This window comes from Adiantum capillus-veneris, chromosome 7 (genome assembly GCF_014529385.1).
Source record: "Adiantum capillus-veneris isolate H3 chromosome 7, ASM1452938v2, whole genome shotgun sequence".
Classification (NCBI taxonomy): domain Eukaryota; kingdom Viridiplantae; phylum Streptophyta; class Polypodiopsida; order Polypodiales; family Pteridaceae; genus Adiantum; species Adiantum capillus-veneris.
The window spans coordinates 22,735,822-22,747,452 of NC_140937.1; positions in this window are offsets into that span (position 1 = coordinate 22,735,822).

Consider the following 11,631-nt stretch of genomic DNA (forward strand, 5'->3'; position numbering starts at 1 on the left):
ACGAAAGTTTTAGAATCAATTTAGTAGTGCAGTCAAGAAGAGTTGATTAATTGACTGGGGTGGAACATTGCCATAATCAATAGTAGCTATGGATGTTGCACCCTGTAGGCCAGCACAGAACCTTGTGGTGAGGTTTTACTCTCAACTATCCATTTTGATGTATTGTTATGGGCTTGTACAAGGGTATGGCTATCAACATCGTTTATGGTTATGGCTTGCACAAGGGTATGCCTATCAATGTGGTTTATGGTTACACATTTGGTTCTAGTTCTGGTTTTGGCTATGTTTATAGTTATGAACTTGATGTAGCTATTGATTTGGTATCAACAATGCTCGGTAAGTGGCTCTGATGTTAATATGATTATGCTATGCTTACTTGTTATGGCTGTAATTATGACACTCGGTATGGTTTTGATTAAAATTGTGGTTGTGAAGTGGTTAGTTTCTTGTTGAGGCATTGATTATATATATGACGCTTGTATTTGCTATGATGCTTAGTGTGGTAATGATGTTGGAAATCCAATGAAATCTTGTTATGTGGTTCTTGTTGTGTGCTCTTGTATAGTCATTTTGATGGTTGGAATGTTGTATTCGTTGTTTTGAAAGCTTTCTTCTCTATTGATCAATTAGTGCTTCCATTGTTAGTATAATGTTAATTGTGTTTTGACGACTTGCTTTGTTGGTGCATGGTGTAAGAGATGTATTAATTAACTTCAAAGACTATGGTTGCTTTTGCACTCTTTCCTTCGATAGAATGGGGTTGCATACGCTATGCGTTGCAACTGCAAAACATAAAAAAGATTGCAGTTCGGTTAGGTATTGGTGTGAACATACGTATGAGAATGTATGTCATGTAATGGGCTTTGCTACGAAATTTAGATTAGCCGCCTAATAAAGTGCTCTATGGAATATATGCAAGGGTGATGTTATTCCATTTTATCATATGTAGGCTTTTGAAGAAGCATTCTACGTTGGCTTCTTCACCTTGAGAACCAAGACCTTTGGCCCAATTTGAAAATCTATGGGCAAGGTTTGTTGGATATTCAACAATTGATTTCAAAATTGACCTTCAAAGTTCAAAGCTCAAGTTTTACGCATCCAAATTGCATTTCATGCATAGGAGGGTTATTAGGGCAGCATTGCTAAGCTATAGAGTGTATTTTGGATTGAGATTAGTTAAGTCAAATCACCCTATAGATAATAAGTGTGATTTCGGCAAGTTTCAAAAGGGGATTCGAGGCCATAGACATGTGTCTTTAGTCATTTTCTATCCATCCTAAAAATTTTGGTCATGTTTGGACTTTATATGCTTGGTGAATCACTGAGGTTTGCTTGCAGATGTTCCAATCAACTTTGTCTACTTGACACGCAGTTGAGTGTAGCTTTAAGTAGATAAGGATTGAGTGTGTTTCTTGACAACTTTTTGTAACCTCCATGTACTAGTCGAGTTGACTCCGTCCCACGGTATGATATGACATTTATGTACGTGGTTTTTGCTATCATTACAATAAGATAGAGGGGCTTGGTAATCAATGAGCTGATGCTACCCATCCGTGTTAGATATTGTATTTATTTTCATTCCAATTTCATTTAATTTCAATACTTAGTTTTTTTCATAGAGACAATTGAAGGAGTATGAGCGGAAGTGCGATGCGAGAGAGAGTGCGAGAAGAAGAGCACGACGATATGGTGAACTCGCTCTACTGTAATGTGTAGAGCATAGTGAGTTCTTATTAGGTTTTTACAAAAGAATATGTGTACATACCTGGCGGCCCGCCCACTTACCTGGGCGACCACATTGGGCTTTATACCCCAACAACCTCCCACTTAAAGTCCAATGTGGTACTTTAAGTGTGAGAGAAGCTACTATACAAGCTAATATACAAGAGATGTAGAGAAGTGATGTACTACCCTACACCTAACTGCTTGTGAAAATGCGCAAAGCTCTCTGAGGGAAGTCCTTTTGTAAGTAGATCAGCAGGATTTTCTGTGGTGTGAACTTTGACAAGCTGAAGTTGCTTATCCTCGAGCATTTCCCTGATGAAATGATGCTTCACATCCACATGCTTTGTCTTTGAGTGATAAACTGGATTACGAGCCAATTGTATAGCACTTTGACTATCACAATATAACACAGGCATCTCTTCTTTGATTCCCAAATCTGTTACTAGTCGATTAAGCCAAATTGATTCTTTGCATGCCTCTGATGCTGCAACATATTCAGCCTCTGTAGTAGACTGAGTAACACAATCTTGTAATCTAGAACGCCATGATACTGCTCCACCAGCCAATGTAAAGACATACCCTAACGCAGACCTTCGGTTGTCTAAGTCACCTGCATAATCTGCGTCTGTAAAACCCTTTACACTTAGCTCTTGACTCCCATAGCATATACGCATACTCTTTGTAGCTTTCACGTATCTCAATATTCCTTTCACTGCCTCCCAATGTTTCTTGCCTGGATTTGACATGTATCGACTTACTACTCCCACTGCAAATGCAATGTCTGGGCGAGTAGCAATCATTGCATACATCAAACTACCCACTGCAGACGCATATGGAATCTTATCCATTTCAGCCTGTTCTTCCTCAGACACAGGACAATCTTGTTTGCTAAGTTTCACATATGGTGGCGATGGAACACTCAGTGCCTTTCCCTTCTCCATATTGAAACGTTTCAAAACCTTGTCAATATACTCTGTTTGAGATAACCAAATCAACTTCTTTGATCTGTCTCTCTCAATGCGCATACCAAGTATATGACTTGCCTCACCCATGTCTTTCATGTCAAACGATTTTGCCATCTTTGACTTCAAAGTTGAAATTTCTTCCAAGTGCTTGCCAGCAATCAACATGTCATCCACATACAAAATAAGGATCAGCCAACTGCCATCCTTAGCCTTCTTTGTATATAGACAGTGATCGAACTCACTACGTTTGTAGCCTTGAGAAAGCATAAACTTGTGGAATTTATGGTACCATGCCCTCGGTGATTGTTTTAAGCCATAAAGACTCTTTAACAACTGGCATACCCAATCTTCCTTGCCTTTCTCAACAAACCCTTCTGGCTGCTGCATGTAAATTTCCACATCTAAATCATCATGCAAGAATGCTGTCTTGACATCCATTTGGTGCAACACCAAATCTAATATGGCAACCAATGCAAGAAAGCATCTTAATGTAGTCATCTTACCACCGGAGAGAAGACTTCATCAAATTCAATGCCTTGTTCTTGCTTAAAGCCCTTGGCTGACTATCATGAGCGGTGATCTTATACCTGTAAACCCATTTACAGGGTAGAGCCTTGTTGCCCCGTGGTAATTTAACTAGCTTCCATGTATGGTTTTTATGCAGAGCTGTCATCTCTGACTGCATGGCCAATTGCCAATTCCCGGAGTCCTTCATTTGCACTGCTTCCTTGTAACATGAAGGCTCATTGCAATCAGTCAACATGAATAGTTCATAGATGGAACAAACCTATCAGGAGGTCGCGTGACACGTCCAGATCTACGCACAATAGGTGGCTCAGGGTCATCCACAACCTGTGGTTCCACTCTATTCTGTCCTTGCTCCTCTTGAGCCCTGACATTTTGTCTTGCACGTGCAGGTCCATCTTCTTGGAAGACGACTCTTCTAATCTCCTCAACCCTCTCTGGTTTAGAATGATATTTGGATTCATTAAAGTGAACATCATTGCTGCGGACAACCTTTCTGGATTCGGGATCCCAAAGTCTGTACCCCATCTCACCAGAATTACCATAGCCTAGAAAGATGCACTTTCTACTCTTTGGCTCAAGTTTGTTCCTAAATTCTTTTGGAACGTGAGTATATGCCTCACAGCCAAAGACTCTGAATGCTTGTATGAGGGCATTTTGCCTGACCATACCATCTTTGGCACTGAATCCTTATGCAAAACCTTGCTAGGAGATCTATTTACAAGATGAACAGCTGTTGATACTGCTTCAGCCCAAAACCCATTTGGCAGCTGTGCATTAGACAACATACTTCTGACCTTCTCTTGTATGGTCCTATTCATCCTCTCAGCAACACCATTTTGAGGAGGATTCTAAGGAGCAGTAAGTTCACGTTTTATACCTTTTGACTCACAAAAGTCCTGAAAGGCCTTTGAAACATACTCTCCACCATTGTCAGTGCGTAAGCATTTAAGCTTCTTGCCACTCTGATTCTCCACAAGTGTCACAAACGTTTTGAAAACACTAAACGCTTCATCCTTGTGCTTGAGAAAGTAAACCCATACTTTCCTCGAGTAATCATCTATAAATGTCATAAAGTAAGAAGCTCCCCCTAGAGATAGGTTAGGCATAGGTCCACACAAATCACTATGAACAAGTGCCAACTATGTATCTCTTCTACTGCTTCTATGCTTATGTGGCTGCTGTGTTTGCTTACCATACAGACAATGTTCACAGAATTCAAAATCATCAAATGAAAATCCAGGCAAATAACCAGAACGAGACAAGATTTCCATTCCCTTCTTGGACATATGTCCTAACCGGCTATGCCACAAAGAAACGTTCGGCTGCTCGGTTACATTGATTACATTTTTAGAGACATTTGATACATAAATCATGTAAAGTCCTCCAAACTTTACTCCATGTGCTACTGCCATAGAACCCTTGGATATCTTCCACATGTTCTGTCCAAAAGTGGTGACGTAGCCAGCATCATCAAGTAAGCCTGTGCTGATCAAGCTCTTTGTAATTGCGAGAACATGTCTCAAATTCTTCAGCGTGAAAGAAGAGCCATTCTGAAACTTCAATTGAACATCTCCAACACCTAAGATCTCACATGTCTGCCCATTGCCTAGCCGAACATGATCTTTAGTGGTCACATAAGAAGTAAACCACTCCTTGTTTGGAGACACATGAAGTGATGCCCCTGAGTCTATAATCCAGTCACTCAGTGCATTTCCATCAGATGCTGTAAGAAGAGCTGAGTCCATTGTATTCTTCAAGAAGTAGATGTCTCCTGACACTAGACTGTCATCCTCTGCAACAGTGTTTGTCACATTTATTTCTTGAATCTCCACTGAGGACTTGTTCTTCTCACCATGGTCTTCAGCTTTCTCTTTGCCTTTTTCTGCTTTCCATTCTCTGCAGTCTCTTTTCATGTGACCCTTCTTGCCACAATGGTAGCATTCTATGTCACTCTTGCCTTTAGCACTGCGGGACTTGCTACGAGACTGATTCCTCTTTCCACCTTTGTACTTTTCTTTGGTCCTTCCCCTGACAACTAAGGCTGTTCCTTTGCCTTTGTCCATTGTCTTTCTATTGGTTTCTTCAGTAAGCAGACTTCCTTCTATACCTGCTATGTTCAAACCATTTGGAGGTGCAAAATTACTCAAAGTTGTGCGAAAAGTGTCCCAACGTTCCGGCAATGTGATCAACAGGAACATAGCTCTAACAGGTTCATCAAACTTGACACCTTGAGCTGACAACTGACTGTAGATTGTGTTGAATTCATTCAGATGATTGGACATAGGTGTCCCTTCTTTCATCTTCAAGTCAACAAGCTTCTTAAGCAAGTATACCTGTGAAGCTGCACTCTGCTTCTCATAAAGATCACTCAGCTTTAACCATGCTTGATAAGCCGACATCTCGTCTGCTACATTGAAGTAAACGCTTTCTGCCAAAGTCAGCATAATGGTAGAAAGTGCCAATTCATCCATTTCGCTCCATTCATCTTTGTCCATATCTTCTGGTTTTATCCCCTTGAGCTTTATAGGTTTTATCTGCTTCTTTTGTACCAACACGTGCCAAATCTGCTTCTTCCAATATGGGAAATTGGTTCCATCCAGCTTCTTGATATTGTAAAGAGCAGTGTCCTGTGATCCAGCCATAGCTACGCTTCACAGTAGTTTACTTTCCTGGGAAAAATTCGGCAGAGTTTCCCTTGTAAACTGACCTCTGAACCAATATCAACCTGTCAAATGAACCAATAAAGCTTTAGATTCTGCATAAATTTCGGCAGAGTCTCCTTTGTAAAATGGCTCTGGTGTACTAAAAAACAGACCAAAAAACAGCTCAAAAACACTGTCTCTCTGACACTGTAAGATGTGGGTAAACCTGTCCTGCACCTGTACTGTCTCTAACTGTCCTGTCACTGTCCTGTAAGCATAGACTGCGACAATGCCTCAACGGCAGTAAAGCAAAGATGCAATCCCAACTGTCTAACTCACAGTCAATACATCCTAGCTGCCTATCTAAGGGTGCTCGATGGATCGCTCCAAGACCTGTATCACCCAAAGGATCTCAACATTCGAGAATCCCCCAGCTCAATAAAACCTCACTCGACCCTCAACAAAGGCTGCAGTAAATCTGACAGTACATAGACTTCCCACAAAGTCATACATCCACAAATTTCCCACTGTATGCTGTAACCGCTGCGGCGGTTGTTTGCTGCGTGACTCACAGCCAGCAAACCCTCAACAGACATACATCATCTCTGACAATACATCCCATGTGGAAGTACCGGCAATGTCAGGATGAAATCTGGAATATCAAGCAGCAAACACAAGCTACCTGATGAACTAGTGGATGTCGCCTACAGTCTGTGTGTAGATGCGCCCGTGTTGTATGTGACACGCCTCCAAGAACTGTGAGCCGTCCTTCGATGTGTAGACAGCCACAAATCAACACTCTGGGAGTGTCGATATCCTCAGCACCTGTAGTTGTAGGCCGAAAACCCCAAATTTGCAGAGTCGGATCTGCACCCGCTGAGACCACGGAGTCGAAAATGGCCTGCGCAGACCTTTGTCGAAGCCGAACGGTGGCCGAGATGACCTCAGAATGAAATTCTGACAACACCAAGCCCTTTGGGCTTACCCACGAGATTTGTGGCCGTGTCTTTTCCTGTCGAATTTCACTCCAATCTGAGTTGGTGACTCTAGCCTCCTGCAGTGCTGCCCCGAGCCTCGATCTGAGCTCTGATACCAGTTGAAGGAGTACGAGCGGAAGTGCGACGCGAGAGAGAGTGCGAGAAGAAGAGCACAACGATATGGTGAACTCGCTCTACTGTAATGTGTAGAGCATAGTGAGTTCTTATTAGGTTTTTACAAAAGAATATGTGTACATACATGGCGGCCCGCCCACTTACCTGGGCGACCACATTGGGCTTTATACCCCAACAACAATCCTATCACTCAAATGCTGGTCGTATAAAATTGGTTCATAGGTCATTTTGGCCTTTTGCAGACATTAATAGTACATTTTATCTCTCTCTCTCTCTCTCTCTCTCTCTCTCTCTCTCTCTCTCTCTCTCTCTCTCTCTCTCTCTCTCTCTCTCTCTCTCTGTGTGCAAGTACTAATTGTGCATTGTCTCGTCTATGTCATAAAATCTTGGCCGCTTCCTTTAGCACTTCTTTCTTGTTCCATTCCACTCCAATCTATTTGTGCAACTAGGCAATCACAAACTTTATGTTGAGCTCTAGTTGACCTCTACATTACAGGAAGATAGATTATAAAAATCAATAGTTATGAAACATTCAGAACAACACATCAATGCTTACATCCAATGTATGTGTAGTTGAGGCATGTAAAGCGTTGACACCTATCATATGTGCTGACAAAACAAACATCCACCTACAATGGGCATGATCCATCCATCTGTGTCGATGTTGCACGTGACATCGTAGGATCCAAAAAGCTCCTGTTGCTTAGAACTCGGCCTTGGTGAGGGCGTTATAGATACATGGGACCCCAACAAAGAGGGTAATGGGGTCGTCAATGGTGTCAAGGCCTTAGAGGTATGCCATTGGACTCGTCAAGAAGAGACACTATGTGCACGAATAAAAAAGAAGGTAATTGAATAAATGTTTACAATTTTATAAGCATAGAGTGAATTAATGCCATATAGCCTAGTTCTACTATGCGAGGTCTCGATCGGATGGTGGAAGAGTAATGTGTGTTGTTTGTTGAGTAGCACCAACTAGCTTTGGAAGAGAAGTCATGCTATTACCACAAGTTTATTACAGTTTGGTGATGAAATGGTATACTTATATGCGCAAAATATATACATACATACATACTTTACATAAAATGAGATTAAACATGTGTGCTCATCCCATGGTAGGGTTTTGAAAAGGGCCCTTCTATGTGCATATATGTCTCAATGTCTCTTGTAGCCGATGTCCGGTAGCCTCCAACTCCTCGTCAGTGAGCTAATGGTACTCTATGATGTCCTCTGTTATATCTGCTCCCTCAGAATGCTGATAGCTCATAACAAGCCCTTTGAGGCCAGTAGTAGCCCCACTTGACCTGAGGTAGGGGACATTGAGATGATCTGTTTGAAAACTTTAGAATTTAGTGAGCCATTTGGTTTGAATTAAGGTTAGAGAGAAAGTAGATCACAAAAACTAAGCTGTCCACTTAACAATACCTCAAAAAGTAACCTTTATAAAAAAAATCTACTGAATTACTTTCTTTGCTTTCTAGAATTTTTCTCGGATCTACTTTTCTTGCCTTTACTTTGCTTCTTTTTCTTTTTCTCATCGTCGCTCGAACTAAAAAAGACAAACTATCAGCAATTTTTTTTTGGGTCATCCTCTAAATAAACACGTTTCTTGTATCTACTAGCCACATGTCAATGTGTAGAGATTCCCTGCTAAAAATTTACCAAAATCTACCGGCCCATAAAAAAAAGTCATAGTCCCATCAAGCACAACGGAAGGGTTTAAGGATTATAACTCGGATCTAGTACTTCGCATAGACACAAGGTTAATTCAATTTGCTTGAGAAAGAAATTAAACTAAATGCAATGAGAGAGAGAGAGAAAGAGATATTGGGCTAATACGGTGCAAAAGCGATGGGCTCATATGATGCAAAATGTTGGGCTAATGTGATGTAAAAACACTGATTGAACTGATGCAAAAACGTCCGGTTGATGTTGCAAAAACACCGTTCCATGTTGAATCTCTCTCTCTCTCTCTCCAAGTTAAATTATTTGCAATTTTCTATATATGTCTTGCTATTGGTTTTCTTGTTTGGAGTGTCCAAGCCTATAAAAATTGGCCTCTAATCTGGTGGACACCTTGACTCCACTCTAGAACACCTGCAATGCCACATACATGAACACGACACCTATGGAGAAGAGAGAATATCACCCCACTAGTGAATGAAGAGTAAACATCTAGTAGAAAGGAACACCCATTAATGCTAAAAGACTACAACTAAGATGGCAAGGTCAGGATATGCACCTAAGCTTTACAAGAGAAGAACAAGGTGCTATAGTAAGTTACCCAATAGACTATCAATCCTATCCATTGCACATGGACCCACTAGACTAAAAGGAAGTAGTCTCAAAAATTGACTCCAAGATGGCTCTATATCCCCTTCTAAAGGAAGAACACCCGGACCATGGATAACTACCATAACTCTCCAATAGTCTCTACTTGTGTAGTTCGATCACCCAATGTAGGTAAATTTGGAACTTGTGGAACTTGAAACCAAATCTAGGAGATGGGTGTCCTTGTAGCCTAAAAACATGTTAAACTTGAATACTTGACCTCTATCCATCAACTCTTTGGTCTTCTTTCACATTTTTTCACTATCGAAACTACCAAAAGAGGACAAGGTCTCCTCCTTTGAAGTGCTAGATTGCTTTCTAGACTTTTCCTTGATCTACTTTTCTTACTTTTACTTTGCTTCTTCTTCTTCTTCTCATCCTTACTAGAGCTAGAGGAGCACAAACTGTCAGAATTCTCTGAAGATGAAGAAAAAATTAGGTAATCCTTGAAATGAACACGCTTTTTTCTACATTTGTCTTTTCTTTCTACTTCATTATCCACTTGACAAAAAATGGATAACCTCATGCCATCTAGAGTGAACCTTGTCAAGCGGGTAATCATTTAGGTGATTCACATATTTTGGGTCCTTGGAGTACTTGATCAATTTTCTCATGCGCGTGTCAATCCTCTAGTTGACATTTGTACTCCGCTCTGTCGAGATTCCTTGCCAATTTTTTTTCAAAATCTCTTTACTCCTTGGAGAAAAGGCTTATTCCCATCATTGTTTTCCTCTATTCCCCCACTGGGTTTTGAGTTTTCTTCAAATCCCCATAGACTAAGAGTCGGAGGAATGTTGTTTGTTGGATTCTCCACGTGAATGTTACCATATACATGTGGTAGTGATGTGTGTGAACACACTAGGACCGCCGGGGCATTTTTTCATTCTTTAGGAGGTTTTTTTCCCCCATGCATTGTATATACACCCATCACTCTAGGGCTATCTATCTTTCCATTGCACACTAAGTAATACACTCTCTATTGTGTGCCTTGAGCTTCCTTCATCTTCTCCAAGCTGTGTGTGTTTCTCTGCAACCCTAATTCCAACAATTGGTATTAGAACAGGTTGCGTCCTCCGGGGCTTAGTTGCCAGGTGCTCCAGTACACGCCTGCTCACTTTCTCCGATTTCAGTGAGCTTTGGCGAGCGTTCGTAGGTCAATAAATATTGCGGGAGGGCTTGTAGATCTTGGTCTGCTCAGATTTTTGATTTGGGCTCATTTCGGCCTCCGTTTCCACTACAGGCAGTACTGCACAGGCTATTTCGTCATTTTGTGCAGAATTTCTGTCAGTGACGTTTTCTACATAACAGGTGCCTTATAGTCTTCTACGGTTTGTTCTATATAGTACGTGTTGTTCCCACTCCGTTTCTCCTATTTTCGGGCAGTTTTCACATCAGGTGCAACATTTACCATGGCTGACAACAACAACACAGATGTGTTCAAGATGTTTGCTGCTAAGGACAGGTTGGATGGGGACAACTACCCTATGCGGGCTTATATGATGCAACATGTTCTTGTGTCAAAAGGCGTCTGGAACATTGTGCAGGGCATTGATGTACGTCCTGGTTCTGAAGATGTAGGCGATCTTGAGGATGTTGCAGGTCTTGTTGCAAGGATTGCTGCTGTTAGAGTTGTTTTGCCGATGGTAGAACAAACTCGTTGGGATGTTAAGGATGCGTAGGCTCATGCATTGATTGCGTTGTCTGTGAAGCGCACCATTGTTCCTCACATCCGTTCAGCAAAATCTGCAAAACAGGCTTGGGATATTCTAGCAGGTCTTTATGCAAGCCGCAATGAGGCTAAAATTGGCTGTGTAAAGAGCTGGAGTCAAAGATTATGCATGAGGAAGATGATATGGACACTTTTCTTGCTAGTGTCAAGGATATCAATGAGCAACTTATTTTGAAGTCATTTCAGATAGTTCCCTTGTGCAGACAGTCTTGATGCCTTACCAGATTCTTACCAGACTTTTGCTAGTACTTGGAGACTTATGACCCAAGGAAATCCAGAAGTTGTCAAGTTTGATGCATTATGCACATTGCTGTTGCAAGAGTCACTTTCCAGAAAAAACAGGACTAGGCAGCGTGCAGTTGAACAGGATTTTATTGCTTCTCAAAGAAAGGGTGGTAACAGCAATGTGGCCACTTCTTATGGTTCTGTTGCGAGTGGCAAAACTTCTGTTCCTAATGCTTCTGCTGGTAGCACTTCGTCAGGCAATTCTAGTGATAAGGGCAAAAAGAAGATGCGTTGCCATTATTGTAAAGAAAATGATCACTTGATCAAGCAATGTCCTAAGTTGAAGGCCAAAGAGGCTAAGAAGAAAGAGGGTG